Below are 16,178 nucleotides of genomic sequence, written 5' to 3'. Positions count from 1 at the left end.
TGCACATCAGGGTACTACCAAAGGTTCACTCCTCTGCAATGTCCTGCTAAACCATATTGGAACCTAAAGCAAAAGGAAAAAATTTGTAATACTAATTCTGTCTTTATTTATGTTCATCATAAATTTGTGTGGATATTATCTAGATTTTGAACCAAGGTGCCCTTTATATTTTGTTCCCAAAGCTAGTGTCTCACTCACCTCACCCTAGTCCCCACCCTGCCTTTCTGCAAGAGGATTAAGAATGATTTGGGCCACATTAGCACAGACAATGGCAGAGTTCCAAAAACATGTTCTTGAACTGACCCTCACCACATGGTTTGCATGGGAAACAAAGTCCATCTAGGGGTCATTCTTCACTCAATGTGTTAAACCCTCAGTGAACTCTATTCTGCTCCTATTGGGTTCCAAAACTCTGCTTAATCCCTATAGATGGAGCCAGATATGGTCCAGAGGAGATAATGTAAAATGGCCTCACTGGTTTAAACATTAAGGAGATAAATCCAGACAACTAAATGTGCAAAGTTGGCTTCTAGAGCCTGAGTAGAGGCAAATCTGCCCACAGGTGCTATCTGAGGAAGGAGGACCCCTCCTAAGCCTTCACCTCTGTAGAGTTCCTCTCAGGCAACAAACACATAGGAATGTCTACCTGAAGTCTCCATTAAATCCTTCTGAATCTCCCTGGAAATGACCCAATGTCTCCTGGTCTGCATATGCCTCCATTAGGTGAACATGGGTAGCCAAGGCTCAGTTTTCCCCCCTTGAAGCTAAAAAATGACAGAACCCTGAAAGGAGGCTCTTTTTTTGCAAGGTTCCACCCATTCCAGAAAAAAAGACAGGGCTGGAGCTGGCTCAGAAACTGTTCACTACACTTAATTATTTGAAGGAAGAGATCCAGATTTTGTAAGTGGTGATCAGGTCATACGTTGATAAGGAGAGGGGTGGAGAAAGGAATTCCATGGATACTCCAAAGTTTCCAGTTGTGCCAGCAGATTTGATTTTTCAAATTATCTCCTTTTGGGGGCACCTGGATGGCTCCACCAAAAGAGCATGTAACTCTTGATCTCGGGGTTGTGAGTTCAAGCCCTGCGTTGGGTGTAGAGATTACTGAAAATAAATAAACTTAAAATTTTTTGTCTCCTTTTTATCCAACTCTTTGTTGGATCTGATGATAGATGGCAAAACAAAACTGGCTGATTTAAACTTGACCTCCCCAGTGGGAAAAACCCTTCTAATATTTCCACCTTTGTTTCTTACTCTCAGTTCTCAACTCAAAGCTGAATCGTCTATAAAGGATTCCTTATTCAATTCGGATCTGAATTACTTCCTCCTTCTTTGGTGCTCACACAGCACTTTTCTTAGACATGCTGAGACATTTATTTCTGCTTTACCTTACAGTTTTTGGATTATGGACTTATGGTTACACTTTACCACTTTCTAGCAGCTGAACATGGGCAATTTGCTTAATCTCTCTGCCTCAGTTTTCTTATTTGTAAATGGGGATAAGTCTTATTTTGCTTGATTATTGTGAAAGACCTGGACTCAAAGTATGAGTTTCCAGTTTGTCTTGGAAATGTTATGTAACATCTACACCCATTTTATTCATCTCTAAAATGGGAATAAAGATTGCATCTTGCACAGAAATTCTTATGAAAATTCAAAGAGATAATGCATGCAAAGTAAAAAATATTAGCTGTTAACCTTTTATTGTTGTTACTGCTGCTTTCTTGATTAGACTGTAAGTTCCCTGTTCTTAGTTATCCTTCTATCATCCAGAGATAATCCTAGCTGGTGGTCAAAAACTGCTTGTGGGATACTGAGTGTTTTCTGAACTTCTACCTAATTAGTTGAAATTATTTGTAAGGGCTTTATCATGTTCAGCTTTGTATTGGAATTTATTCATGCATTTTATCTTCCTTCTCTTTTGTAATGTGCTTTTATGCAAAACAGTCACTCAGAAAATACCACATAAATAAATGGAATAATAGCAACAAATTCAAAGTCTCTTCACAATACAGAATCACAAAATCTTTCTGGATAACTGAAATCCCACATTTAATATTGACAAGTTAAATTTTCCCTTTTGAAAAAATGTTGAAATCACCAAATGAGCAAAGAATGGGTGGAAACCCTTTTTTCTGCATAACGTGGACACATGTCTGTATGCTGCACTGATATAAGCTGTGTGCAAGCACATCTTTGGGTACAATAGTCCTGCCCTCTTCATCCAAAGAAACAAAGCAGGCAGTTAGAAACAGGTTCCTTTTTGTTTCAAATGATGTCATTTAGGTCCAGCATGAGGGATCCGCTGTCCTCATTTTTTCCTGCTCTGAGGCACTCTCTTGGTTCCCCTGACATCAGCACAACAGAGGCTGAGGGCTGGGAGGAAGATTGAAAGGGTTGATATACCCGCAGCTCTAAAAACACATGACAGTGGAAAGCTGGGCTATTACTAATGCTGATCAGCTTGGAGGCAATGCAATCAAAACCTTCAATTACACCTGGGTGATTTAATCAACTCCCTGTCAAACTCGGGCTGGAACTCCTCTGGTACTGTACAAATACAGTAATTACCATGCCAGCTTGCAATAAGATATCATTTCAGTGGATTAGAAAACACATTCTGTTGTCAATTACCAACAACCGATTTATAGACCCTGAAACAAGCAATATTTTTTAATTGCTACTTTTGTGTCATTATCACAAAATTACTTCTGTTATGAGGCATTAAATCATCTCAGCAATGTTGGGAGTGGGGGCGGGGGTGGGGGGAGATTACAAAGTTTTCACTCTTTTCTTTCCTGAGAAAACAGGAATAGAAGCGTAAAACTTGTATCCTGCTGTGTTGGATTTTGAAATAAAAAAACAATCGAAAAGCCCCAGAGATTCTCAAGTATGCAAATAATCATAAACAAATCCTGAAGCTACATGAATGGATCAGAGTGTAGGAAACCAGGAGTCAAGATTTATCTTGACCGGCACTTTCTGTGCCCAGGGCCTTCTTTTTCTGCCATTTATTTGCCTGTCTTCATTTTGTAGAGGCGTTTATTTCTTTTGAATCTGTTGACACCAGATGTGGCCATGGTCACTGGAGATCTAGGGATATTTGAAAAATTTCTACTCTGCCCACCCCCTCCCAAGCGCATTTGCCCAGGTCCAAGAATAATAGTGATTTGGCTTTGCCACATCCACTCAGTGTGTTCACAGATGTCCTAAGATCATTCTCTTCTTATGAAAAGGGAGCATCTGACATACCCCTACTGACTCCTGCAACCCACCTACCCCCTTCTGGCCTCAATAAATCTTGCCTGAGTTAGTTCTAAAAGGAGGCACTTTTATTCTTCCAGACAGAAGGGCATGGGGAAAATTTTATTGTTATTGTTGTTATCATTATCATTATCATTATCATTATATTTAGTAGTGGCAAACCTTTTATAGCACTTCATCTCAGGCCCTGTTTTAAATGCTTTACAAATATTATAATAATCCTATAAAGTTTGTACTATTATTATTCCATTTTACAAACGAGAAACTAATGCCCTGAATGTTTAAAGCTTTTGGCCACAGTAATATAATGGAAAGAACACCAGATATAGCTCAGGAAGAAACAGGTTTGAATCTTGACATTGCCACTTTGTCTGTGTCATATTCAGCCAATTATGTATCCACTCTTAGCTTTAGTTTATCTCCGAAGAAGAAAGAATAGCAATAATAATATTGATTAAGTATGTCATGCATTCTTTTACATGTTTTACATGTATCAACTCACTGAATCCCCACAACTCCACTAGGTAGAAACTATAGTTATCCCTATTTTACAGATGATGAAGCAGAGGTGTTGGGAGGTAAAGAAACTTGCCCAAAGTTACCCAGCCGAGAAGTGTTGGACCTCCTGAGGTCCCTCCGTTAAACATTATTTTATAGCACTGCTTCATTAGCCATTGATCCTAACTCTTGACTGTCTGTGGTTGCATCTACTCTGTTAAGATCCAGATCTATATTCCAACATCCTACTGTGCATCACCCCTTGGACAGTGTCACATCCATCCAAAGTTTACATGTCCCAACTTGAAGCCATCATTATCTTGCCCCCCAAACCTGCCCATCCTTCAATACTTCCCATATCCTAGAATGAACACCCCCATCTATCTGGTTGTCCGAGTTAAAAGCCTGGGCATAATCTTTGGCCAGAATCTCTCACTGGGATACCTGCTATGATTTCCTGTTGGTATGTCTGATTTTAGTCACGTCACTTTCCATTACACACAGATACCTGACCAGCCACTCTTGATTCCCGGTCTGTTGTTGGCAACGTCACTGCTCTGTCTTCAGAAACTTGCAATTATCATCAAGATAAACTCCTATCATCTAAAGCCCTTGCAGGCCACTTAATTTACTTTAAAAAAAAAAAAAAAAGGCTTTACCTTTCCTTCAGCATCTGCATTCACCTTCCTGGTTCAGTATCATGCACACCCCTCAGGACTGTATGCTTTTCTTCATGGCCAGCTTTCCTTCCTTGCAGTTAGGAGCTACTCAAGGAAGTAGAACTCTAAGTCCACAGGACAAGACCACAGCTTATTTTCTGACTTACTCAGGCACAAGCCAACTAGGGCTTGAAAGAATTACAAAAGTAAAAACTTTCAAGGATTAGAATCAAAATGAATAGGCCATAGAATTTTAAACTTAGAAATGTTCATTTAGCTCATCTTGTCAATCCCCTCTTTTTCAAAGGACAAGAAGTGTCACTAAAGTCAAGATAAGGCAAAAGCAATAAGCAAAGTTCCAGGATATCAAAGTTCACAAAAACAGCATTAATAAATGCATAGCAAGGATGCAGAACTCCCTGCAGTTCATGGTCCAAAGACACATCTTCACTTATGAAAGGCATAGTGATCTCTCCCTGGCATATTCCTTCTGGGTCCTATTTTGGTAGAGTCATTTCTCAAATGGTATTCCTCCAGTTAAGCTATGGAAACAAAATGTCTCCTCTGGTTAGATACCGTTGCATATATATATATATATATATATATATATATATATAATTTATTGTGAAATTGGTTTCCATGCAACACCCAGTGCTCATCCCAACAAGTGCGCTCCTCAATGCCCATCACCCACTTTCCCCTCTCCCCCACCCCCCATCAACCCTCAGTTTGTTCTCAGTATTTAAGAGTCTCTTATGGTTTGCTAGATACCGTTGTTAAATTGACCCACAGCATCCCCTTCTAAGAAAGACATAATGAACATTGTCATGTTGAAAACTCTTACAAATTGTGCAGTAAAAACGAGTGTTAATTTATTGAAGCCAGAGTTCTCCAACTCACTGACCATGGATTCCCACTTTGTTTTGAAGTTTGATACTAATCAAAATCTCATGAAGTTGAATTAAATGGACTGTGATGGTTTAGTCACTAGTCACATCAAAAGTGATCAGTGGCCACTGTATTAGAAAACAGTGATTCGGGTAACTGAGTCAACTAATTAGTTAGAAAGATCAAAATAGCACTGTTTTGCTACTTCCATATAGTAATTTTGCTTATTGATTGATTGATTATGCCATGTCCTAAAGGTGGGGTTATGCAGAATCAATCAGGCACGGTGCCATGCCAAAAATATTAGGGACAGAGCCTGTGGGTGAATCTTAAATTCTACCAGATAGGTCTTCAACAAACATATGGATCTGGACATCCCAGAATGGCTTATTTACATTAAAAAATAGAATCTCACTTGCTCATGCCTTGTTCCTGGAATCTGTTCTGGTTACTGGTTGTGCAAATAGCTGACTCCATCAGTCATGTTAACACCATACCAGAGAGTTGGCAAGACGAAAACATGCTTCTCCTTGCCCCAGGATGATGGAGTTAGATTTGCCACTATGGCACCCGGCCAATTCTGTGAAGGATGCCCTTGAAAATGTTCCTCCCTATAGAGAAGGAATCAGAGAGAACAAAAATAAATAGCACTAGGTGGACTCATAAAACTTGTCAAAATCTCTCGAGCATGGCATATTTGATGATTCATGGGGTTCGCAAAGCATTACCAGATTAAAACAAGAAACATCATGCAGAGCGGTCATTCCATAGCTTCAGAACTCTGTGTGGCAACTAATCCTAATGGTGGAAAGCACGGTTAGGGGAACTCCGTGGCCCCCACCTACCCCCTGCCCACAACCACTCACACCATCTTAAGGCAGAACCTTAAGATGCTCCGCAACAGGGCAGTGGCTCACTGTTCCACCTTACTCTTTCTCCAGAGACAAAGACTTTATAAGAACCCTCCGGAAATTTTTTGAAAAATAATTTGTTCAAATTTCTTTCCCTGTGGATTGAGCCCATTTTCTCTCACACAGTCGTCAGCAGGAAGAGAGAAGTACTGATTCATCAGCCCACTTATTCCAGCCCTTCACAATTTCGGCAATGGTTGTGATAAAGCAATTCTCCTTTCCTGTAATTTGAGTGTTAACCCTTTTATTCATACATAACTAAATTTACTGTATTTCCACTCTCTGCACATTCTTTTCAAGATGATACCTTCACCCTTCTGATCTGTGGCCAGCCACGGCACTTACTTAACCAATGGAAAACAACAGAGCTTTCTTTCACCCAGGAGCTGGGCTGACATGATTCCTGGAGAGAGAGGTTAATCAGCCCCTGAATTCAGCCTAATCAACTGCTAGAGGAAGACTTACCACTCTGATGAGCCCTCAGCTGCCACAAGGAGAAATTATTCATTTACAACTATATGCTTGACTATAGTGCATGCTGGGTGCAATCTTCCTCCATAATCATCCTGCCTACAACCCAGCCCCCATCCCAAACCATTCTCTACATTGTTACAGAAAAAAAAATATTTTCTAGTTTTCTTTGTTTTTAATAAATGTTTACTGCATGTCTATAATGTGCCAGGCACTATAGTAGAAACTAAAGATAAAATGACAAACAAAATAGAGTGCTTTCCCTTGATTGTAGCCTAGTGAAGGGAACAGAAAATAGTAAGATGTCACAAATAGGCTTGTATATACACTAAGGGATTAGGTCTGATAGGTGTTAGGGGTGGAGTGGAGGGGGGTCAGGAAAAGCTTTCTCAAAGAAGTAATGACTCAGCTGAGATCTAAAGGAGGAACAGTTAATGAAGCAAAGGGGGAAGGGTTTTTTGGAAGAGGATACAGTCTGTACAAAGGCCCTGTGGTGGGCATGGTGTGATAACAGATCAGTGAGGCTGGCAAACAGCAAGTAGAGGGGAGAGTGGTTCAAGATAAGGCTCAAGAGATACACAGGGGTGAGACGCTGCAAGGGCTTGGAGTCCATGCTTAGAGTTTTGGTCTTTATCTCATGAGTAATGAGGAGGCCTTGAGGTCTTTTAGGCAATAGGAAGCCAGCCACTGGAGTGTTTTCAGCCCAAATACAGATGGCTCATGCTCTTTTTCAGCTCAAAACTATTAATGACCTAGCATAGCCTACAGATCAAACTTAAAATCTCTTACGGCAGTATTAAAATCCTCTGTGTTTGGTCCCTAGCCTCTTTTCCTGATCATCCTCCCCTGTGTGGTTTTACCTGTCCTCTTGCACAGTGAGCCTTAGGTCTCAGCCTCACTGTTCACTGAACTTGCCACATACCTTCCGGGGGTCCTGTGCCTTTGCTCACGTTGTCTCTTCAGCCTGAGAGGAAAATACTGCATGCTGTTTGAGGGCAGGAGTGATGTTCTTCCTATTCATGTGTGTCCCTGGGGCCAAAACAGAGCCATATACATAATGGAATATCAGTAAATGCTTATGGAGTGGATGAGTGAATGAATGGCTTTATTGCTTTCTGCATCTGTTGAATTTCTGCTTATCTTTTGAAAGGCCTAAATCCAAATGTAACCTGATTTAGGAAATCTTATCTGATTCTCTAGGTTGGATTAAATTGCTCCTACATTGCTGCTATGCCCAGGCCATTGTTTATACTGGTTCCACCACTACTTTTTAAATTATGTCCTGTATTAAAGATCAGGTGCAGAGAAACACAGTCTGCATACCCACCTAAAGAAATCTGAGAAGTCAAAGCAGACCGTTTAAATGGTGGTCCTTGGGGCACTTGAGAGAAAGCAACATGGCTTAAGGACTGTGGAACTGACACACAGGTCCTTGGATACTAGTGAGGTTGCATCTAATCTAACTAACTCCTTAACCTTGACGTGAACTGTGTCTGCTAAGACTAAGACATGTTAGAGCATATTTGGTAGGTTAGGTGGATGGCACCACCAACAGTCGATTTGCATTAGACACCATGAGAGAACTTAAGCCAAGGGAAAGCCAGGCTGACAAACTAAACCTAAAGCCATAGAGGTGGAGAAGGGAGACAATTCTAAAAACAGGGCCATATTTCTAATAAGGATTTGTTTCCTGGCCCAGTTCCCACAGTTCCTTTCCAAATTCTGTGGGGGAAGAGGGATATCAGATGCTAGTGGAATTAAGAAGAGCTGATTCACAAACACTTTCCAAGGCACTGGGGCACAGAGGCTTGAGGTGTGGCAGTGCCATGTAGCACTGAGGCCTGGGGGCTGAGGTCACTCTTCTCTCATAACTGTCCTCATCCCCAAGAAAATTGTCTGGCACCAGATGCTGAGGTTGAGGGAGATTTTTGAGCCAGAGTACAGGTAACAAACCCCATAAGACTGAAGCTGAGTGTCTTTAATTATTACCTTGGGCCTGAGGCAGACTTGTTTTCTCCCATGACAGGTGAGACCTGGGGAAAATGAGTTATGTATTGTAGTTGGATGTCTGATGGATATTTCCTCCACTGAAGGAAGCTTACCTCGCCAAGGTAAGGAAGGCTGCACAGTCCAAATATTTACAAGCCTGAGAGTTCCCACTTGAGCTGGACCCCAGCCAGCCTCCAGAGAGTCCTTCCTCCCATCCCACAGTAAGAGCTGAGATTCCCTGAAGGAGTTTTTGTCACTTTCCTTAAGCGAGTCTGATAGCTGTGGTCATCCCATGGCATCAGCTCAGTCCTCTCTCTCCTGCTCCAGCTCCCATTTCTCCTCATCAGCTGCTGGAAGAGCCTCAGGGAGATGGCTTCCCACACCCATGGGCCACTGAGAATGCCAGTATCCACATCTGGGCTGCTTTGTCCAGGTGCTCTCAAAGCTTCTTGTACCAGGGGAAGACAGTAGTGACAGTGGGATAGGAGAAGTTCCTTCCAAATTCTGTGTCACAGTTTATTGCCCAGGCCCCACAACAGCTGTCCTTGACTCAGCTGCAGGGTAAAATTGCTCTTGAGCAGTTAAGTGAGTTTCTTCTTTTGGTTCTTCTCCACATGAGGCTTAAAACCAACCAAAGTGAATCAGGGGAAAGCTCCTTTTTGAGAAGGCTGCTATGCTGAATCTATTGGCAATGTGACTAATTATTCCTTGGTTTATTTCTGCTAGACTTTTTAAGTAATAGCACTGTGAATTGTTCGTCCTTGCTACGAGGCATAAGAAGGAAGGAAGGAAAAGGAAGGAAAAGGCTCTATCAAGTTTCTTTCTCTAGTCAGGAGGTTCATGGTCAAGTCATTATTAAGATTGACTGGTGGACTCACACCACATGCTTTTAAGGTGACCAGTGTTGTTAACCATGTTTACCGGGCTTTTTCATATATTGAAAACACACACACACACACACACACACACACACACACAGATACAGACACATACACAGACATGCACACAGCCTTGCCTTATTCCGAGGAAGAAAATGGGCATTATTCTATCCCCTTAATCTTCAAACTCCTTTCTCTTCCCCCAGGTATATAAAAGAGTGGTTCTCCTTGCAGACATCGAAATAGAGACAAGAGAATACTGGAGTAAGTATGTGTTGGGAAGTGCTGCTTTTTAGTTCCTTCTGATCTGTACCAGATGCTTTGCACAGAGTTGTGCTTATGTGTGTGCAGATGGGGGTGGGGCATCCATAGATGTTTGTTGAATTATGCATTACAGTTGGAGAATGTGACAGGATGACTAAGAGTTGGACAGATGTGGCTGAGTATAAGAGGCAATCTTTCTTATCCTTCAGAGTGTATTGGAATTATATAAGATATGTTACATAGGGAAAACCCCAGAACACTGCCTGGCAAAAGGCAGGTGCTCAATAAACATCAGTTTCCTTTCCCTTCCAATCTTCTCCCTCTGTAAATAGACTGTCTATATAACAACATTTCCATTCTGTTCATTTTTCAACTCCCCTTACTTCAAGGCTCTTGGGGTTTCTTTTCTCTATCAGAAAAAAAAAATAGCTGTCAGGAAAAAAGATCTTCTATTAATTCACATCTTGGTATGATATGCACTACCATGTTCCCCCTCTTGGACTACATTTTAAGCCCTATATCAAATTGTAGATGAGAGGACTTTAATCTTCTGTTAAAGGCATTTCAGGAGTCAGAATGAAACTGGAGGAGTTATTTTGGGAAGAAAAGGGCTCTTCACCCAGGTTTCTAAATTATGCCAATATAAGTGTCTGCCTCTCCCGCCATGCATAAGAGAGGGATTCTTCCAGATGTGTGATGGGTGTGGGTGTTTATGTGCACATTCCATGTGGGAACAGGCCTAGACACCACCGCTTGACAACAGAATACAGCTTAAAAGCATGTGGTATGCATCTTCCTTCAGAAGCTAATAAAGTGTGGCCATAACTCTTCTCACTATGGAAAGAAATATCGCAGAGCCCTTTCCGTCCATCTTGGTGCCAAGTGGAAAGAAGAACAACTCTGAATTCTTTTATTAAAATAATCTGGAAATCCAAACTAAGAATTTTTCACATTGCCTGTGAATTCAACATATCAGTCCTCTACATAGTGCACTTTCTTCAAGTTAATTTAAGATTGGAGTCATTTTTCAGTGAACTTTCATAAACCTCCAGAACATATTTGTGAAGGTTTCAAAACCATTATTATCTTAGCAGCTGTGTCCAAAATTCTTCTTGGGGAAGGAACTGCTTTTATATGGAAAAATACCTTAGTAAGTCACTGGGGTTGAGAGGTTGAAAGTGTGGCACCCTGTGGGTATAGATAAGCAGGAGACAATCCAAAGAAGAAGGAAGAAAAAGAATGAAAGAAAAAGAGAGAGAGAAAGAGAGCTTGATAAATAAATTATCCGCCAGGAATGAATAAGACGGGTAGGAGGGTGGAGAGAGCCCAGCGGCATGGGAGGAGGCTGATGCCCACATTGGAGGGTTTCTAAAGGACTTCTCTAAAGACAAATATGGCAAATAAGCAATTTAAGTTGTTTATGTTGGTTTATATTTATTTCTCTGCTTTCACCAACCTTCCACGGAGGCTCATGGGAATGGATTTGTGTAAAACTTAGGGAAAGATGCTGTGTTCCATGACTGGTTCAGAATGGGGCCAGCTTGGGATTCGTGGGGGTGAAATGCAGTGTAAACTGCTCGGCTCAAAGATGAGCCTGAGCATGTGAATCCCCTGGGGATTTGCAGAAATCTTAGGAAGGCATTGGACTTTCCACAGGACATAAAAGGGGAAATCAAGTCAGTCATATCTTAGTTACCTAAGTCATATCTTAAGTTGTCATCTGAGTTACAAAGCTCTTGTGCAAATGAGGCCCATGTGTGATGTCTTGAGCTTCCTGGCTTACAATTTGCATTTTCAGACTGACTCTCAATGGTCTTATAAATAAATCTCAAAGAGGCTCTTGAAAGGGCAATGGGTTTTTTTTAAATAGTTCATTTTACATACACTCAGAAGATGTGACTTTGAATGAATTTCTTTGATTAAAATATGTTTTCCAGAGCTCTTGAGGTTTGGGATGGTTCATTTTCTTTCTGGCTCCTTTCAACTTCTGCACACAACAAACAAATCAGGACCTGTCTTGTTCACTCCACAAATCCTTAAATGAAGATTTTGGAAATGGTGGGGGAGGAAAGACAGCAAAAAGAAGATACTAACTTCTTCCTGCTTGCTTTCAGGATGAAAAGGCTCAGCTCCTCCCTGAAAATTCCACAGAGAATTGGAAGGCAAGAGAGAAACAATATTGCATTGTTTGCACAGGGCTGTTCACAAATGTTATATCATGGGGTCAGAATCACATGCTGGGTAAACCTTGAAGAACCCCCACCCCGCCCCAGAGATTCCATAGGATATGAAAGTAGGCCAAAAACTTTGCTACTTACCCTTTCTTCCCCCAACCCCCATGCAACCTGCACATCCACAACTTTAAAACAGATAAGGGAGGGGGCACCTGGGTGGCTCAGTCGATTAAGTGGCCAGCTTTTGATTTTGGCTCAGGTCATGATCTCAAGGTTTTGTGAGTTTGAGCCCCACATCGGGCTCTGTGCTGACAGTGTGGAGCCTGCTTGAGATTCTCTCTCTCTCTCTTTCATAAATACATACTTACATACATAAAACAGAGCGGGGAGGATAGTTAGTACTCCTGAAAAGCCACCCCTGATGTCTAGGTCCATCCAAATCTATCCACAATTCCTCGAGGCTACTTATATCTTCTTATTCAAGATTTTGGGATCTTAAATAAGATGCTGATACAATTTCAGAGAGGTGTTTAAGATCAGTAGAAATTCTAGAAATGTGCACGTATCCCTATTAGTCTGATCCTATCCCCAAGGTCAAATAGGGTGGTGTGCTTTATGTGCCTCACTTTTCACAGCTCAAGGAAGGACAAATGACAACCCAGAACAGAGCAGAGCTGAATCTGGTGGGGTAGCACCTAACTAGTTACAAATGATTTCTGCTGAGAGAGACCCTACCTACTGGGACCAGATGGTGATGATAACGATGCCAACCGTTTTTGAATGTTTACTGTATACCAGGTGCTATCCACAGGACTTGATATACACTGTTTCCTTGAATCCTTACATAATCTTATGAGATAGCCTTATTTCCATTGTAAAGATAAATAAACTGAGGCTCAATAAGTTCAAGGTAAATGAGACTGAAATTTGAACTCAGAAGTGTCTGATTTGGCCATTGAGCTAAACTCTTTATTACTAACCTGAATTGTACTTCCTAGTGGAAAGGAAAGGAAGTCTGGAGACAGAACTGAAGGTGGCCCTCAGCAAAACAATGTCAGGGAATAGCCCACATTTCTCCACTCCACAAATATCCTTCCTTGTGGAGGACCGAAGATTCTCCTGCTATTTCCATCTATGTTTCTCATCAAAACTTGCTCTCAGGTAAGAATTTAGTTTACGCATTCAACCTATGCCAACTACAGTAAAAACGGCTAAGTGGCTCATGATGACATTTGGAATCTATATAGGGAGCCTAATCTTGATCCCAAAAAATTAATCTATGGCAGCAGATTTTCAGACTTAAGTAAGCAGAACTGAAGTGTCTTCAACTTGGAAGATGGGGAAGGAAAGGGATTTTCCCCCCATCAAATCAACTCAATCAGTGAGTTCTTCATGCATCCATTGTGAGTTGGAAACCTCTAAAAAATACCAATAGACCCATTCTGAGCTTCCAATGGACCTAGTTTAAAAATTGCCAAAAAGGCAAAAATAGTTTCAGATATACCTGGTTGTTGTCCTTCCCTACAACCTTTCCAATACAGCCTTTGAAATCTATTAGAAAGCATGAAAAAAAATCTTCCTTTGGGTATCTGTGCCTTTGCCCTGCAGATTTTATCTCTAGACATCCTACAGTGAGTGGGGAAATGGCTCAGTCACCCATAGTTCTTGTGTCCTAGGAATTCTAGTGAGGGGGAGGGGAAGGGGTTAAAGAAATTTGGGGGATATTTGTTGCTCAGAAACCAAACAAAAGGGATAGTTTTGAAGTCTCATTTCCAATCTATTCAACTCTGGATGCCTTCATTAACTAGGCTTAAAGATCCTTGCTCATGAAATTGCTATACTTTCCCTTATAGTTTTTGTAATGATTTGTTTGGTTTTAGGTCATTAACCAGAGAAGGGATAAATGCCCTATGGATTTAACATACAGAGAATGCCTGCTTTCATGCCTCATCTCTTCAACCTCAAGAGAAATCCTCAAGCTAAAAGAAAGAAGAATAAAAGAGAAATTCCTTAAACCAAACCTTAGGTTCAATGTATTTATTCAGAAATTAACACTTAGAAATATCACTGATTGCACAATGCTGCTGTTTTGTAAATAGGTTTAATCCACTTTCCCATTCTTCCGGTTGTTCTAAATTTGTGCTCCCTGTCTTGCAAGACCTATCATTTTCGTGAGTCACCCAGTCATGGAGAGTGCAAGTGTTTAACTGCCAGGATCCAGCCAAATGGTGCCTGGGCGCCTCAGTGTTTTCAGACTGCTCCGGCCAGTCTGGTAATCCCTTCTTTTTTTCCTGTTGGGAAAAGCTGCAAAGGTATGGGGTAAAGAGTGGTAGCAACTGCTATAAACTGAGAATCTCCTAGGTGCCCAGCATGCTGCTTCATACCCTGTACCTCCATCCTGACCACAGTGCTATGTGAGAATTGTTATTAACCCTGTTCTTCAGATGAGGAAGCTGAGGCTTAGAGGTTAGTGTAATGAGCCTAAGGAAACAAAAGCTAAGGTAAGGTCAAGGTTGAATACAGGCCCCTGTCTCCCAAATTTTGCTCCTCCTACACCAACACACTGCTTTCCTATGCTGTGGAGCCTCAGCCAAAGACAGCTTGAGGAATAAATGAATCATAGGAAAGGCCTCCACCCAGCCATGATCCTCATATTTCTGCAAGACCTAACTAGCTAACGATGCCCAGAGCATGTCAACTGAGCCCTGGCTTGGTATAATGTTTCTGGGCTTATTTACAGTATGGAGCTCGTTCTTGATTCATGAGCTGCCTCTTGGTGCTGTGTCCTCCTGGCTAGAGTTACCTCTGGCACCACAGTGTCCTTGCTCTTTCTTTCAACACTCGGGCTCACTGGATACCAACTCCTTCCAAATGAAGCAATTAGTTGAGGTCTATTAAAAGAGATTTCTGAAACCAGTGATTGCAAAATCCATTAGCTGTACAAAAATTTGGAGAGAGAGTTTCCTTCCATTACCTAACTGGAGGCAAGCACCAATTTTCTTTAGTTTACTATTTACAATAACCATAAGAGAATCAGCAACCTCAACAACCAGAATCCTGGCAGAGTGCCCTGTAAGGATCTACCTAGTGCATGTGGCATCTTTGGCTGCTACCAGGCAGGAGTTGGGGCAGGATAATTGATATCAAATAATTCAGTTTAAAAAAAATAATAGAGTTATTTTAAGCTAGTATGCATACTCAGCAGGTGACAAGGGAGAGGAGAAAAAAATAGTTTCAATTTTTTTGCTTCTATGATCCAGGTATTTTGCTGGGCATATACATATATACATGTTGCCTTTATAGTCTCATAACAACCACGTAAGGCAGGTAACATATCCTCATCTTTCAAGGACATGGATGTTCACAGTAATTTTTAAAAGTCATTTATTCCAGTGTGAGTCCAATCGCTGAAGCTTTGTTGGTACCATACATTTCTGTGTAAAGAAACGAACACTTGAGTACCCAAAAGAGACAGCTGTAGATTATGATTCTCATTCAGATTTCCAGTTCAGGATCATGGAATGATCGTAGGTGTTAATCACCTCTTTTTGCTGAGACCTCATTAAGAAGATATTAGAAAGAAAAAAAAAGCCCACAAAAACCCAGCTTCACAACAATAAAATGAATAGGAGAGGATGAGAGATTTCAGCAAATTTGTTGAATGCAGAAAGCAGATGGAAGAATGCCAATTAAGGAAATAGAGGGGAAGAAGACAGAAAAGAAATCGTGAGTGTAAGCAGGACACTGCAGCATAGGCAAAAAGCAAGAGAGGCTCTGGATTCAGAAAGGTAGCACTGAAGGAGAAGGTCTGTACATAGACAGGTGGCCCCAGCCTCACCTCTCTCTCACCTCCACATGCAATGTAAATCCAGGTTCTTGCCCACAAGTGGAATAATCAGAGAGCTCCCTTCTGACGAATAGAATGAACTGCTTGGGGAAAAGCTAGGGTAACCAGTGTGCATGCTAGTGACCCAGAGTAAGGCCCTCCTCATTCATTACTGGGGGCTCTTCACCATCATTGTTAGGCCCCTGGCCTTCAGTTTGGAGAAAGCCTGCCAGCTCACACATCCTGCATATGCAGAGCTCCTGGGCAGTCTGTGTATTGCTCACCCTTACAGCAGGTGAGACAACCAATCCACACCAGACATTGAGAAAGGCTGCAATGAGAAAGAGAAACACTAA

The sequence above is a fragment of the Panthera uncia genome, chromosome D1, assembly GCF_023721935.1.
Source record: "Panthera uncia isolate 11264 chromosome D1, Puncia_PCG_1.0, whole genome shotgun sequence".
NCBI lineage: Eukaryota > Metazoa > Chordata > Mammalia > Carnivora > Felidae > Panthera > Panthera uncia.
This window is presented reverse-complemented; position numbering follows the sequence as displayed.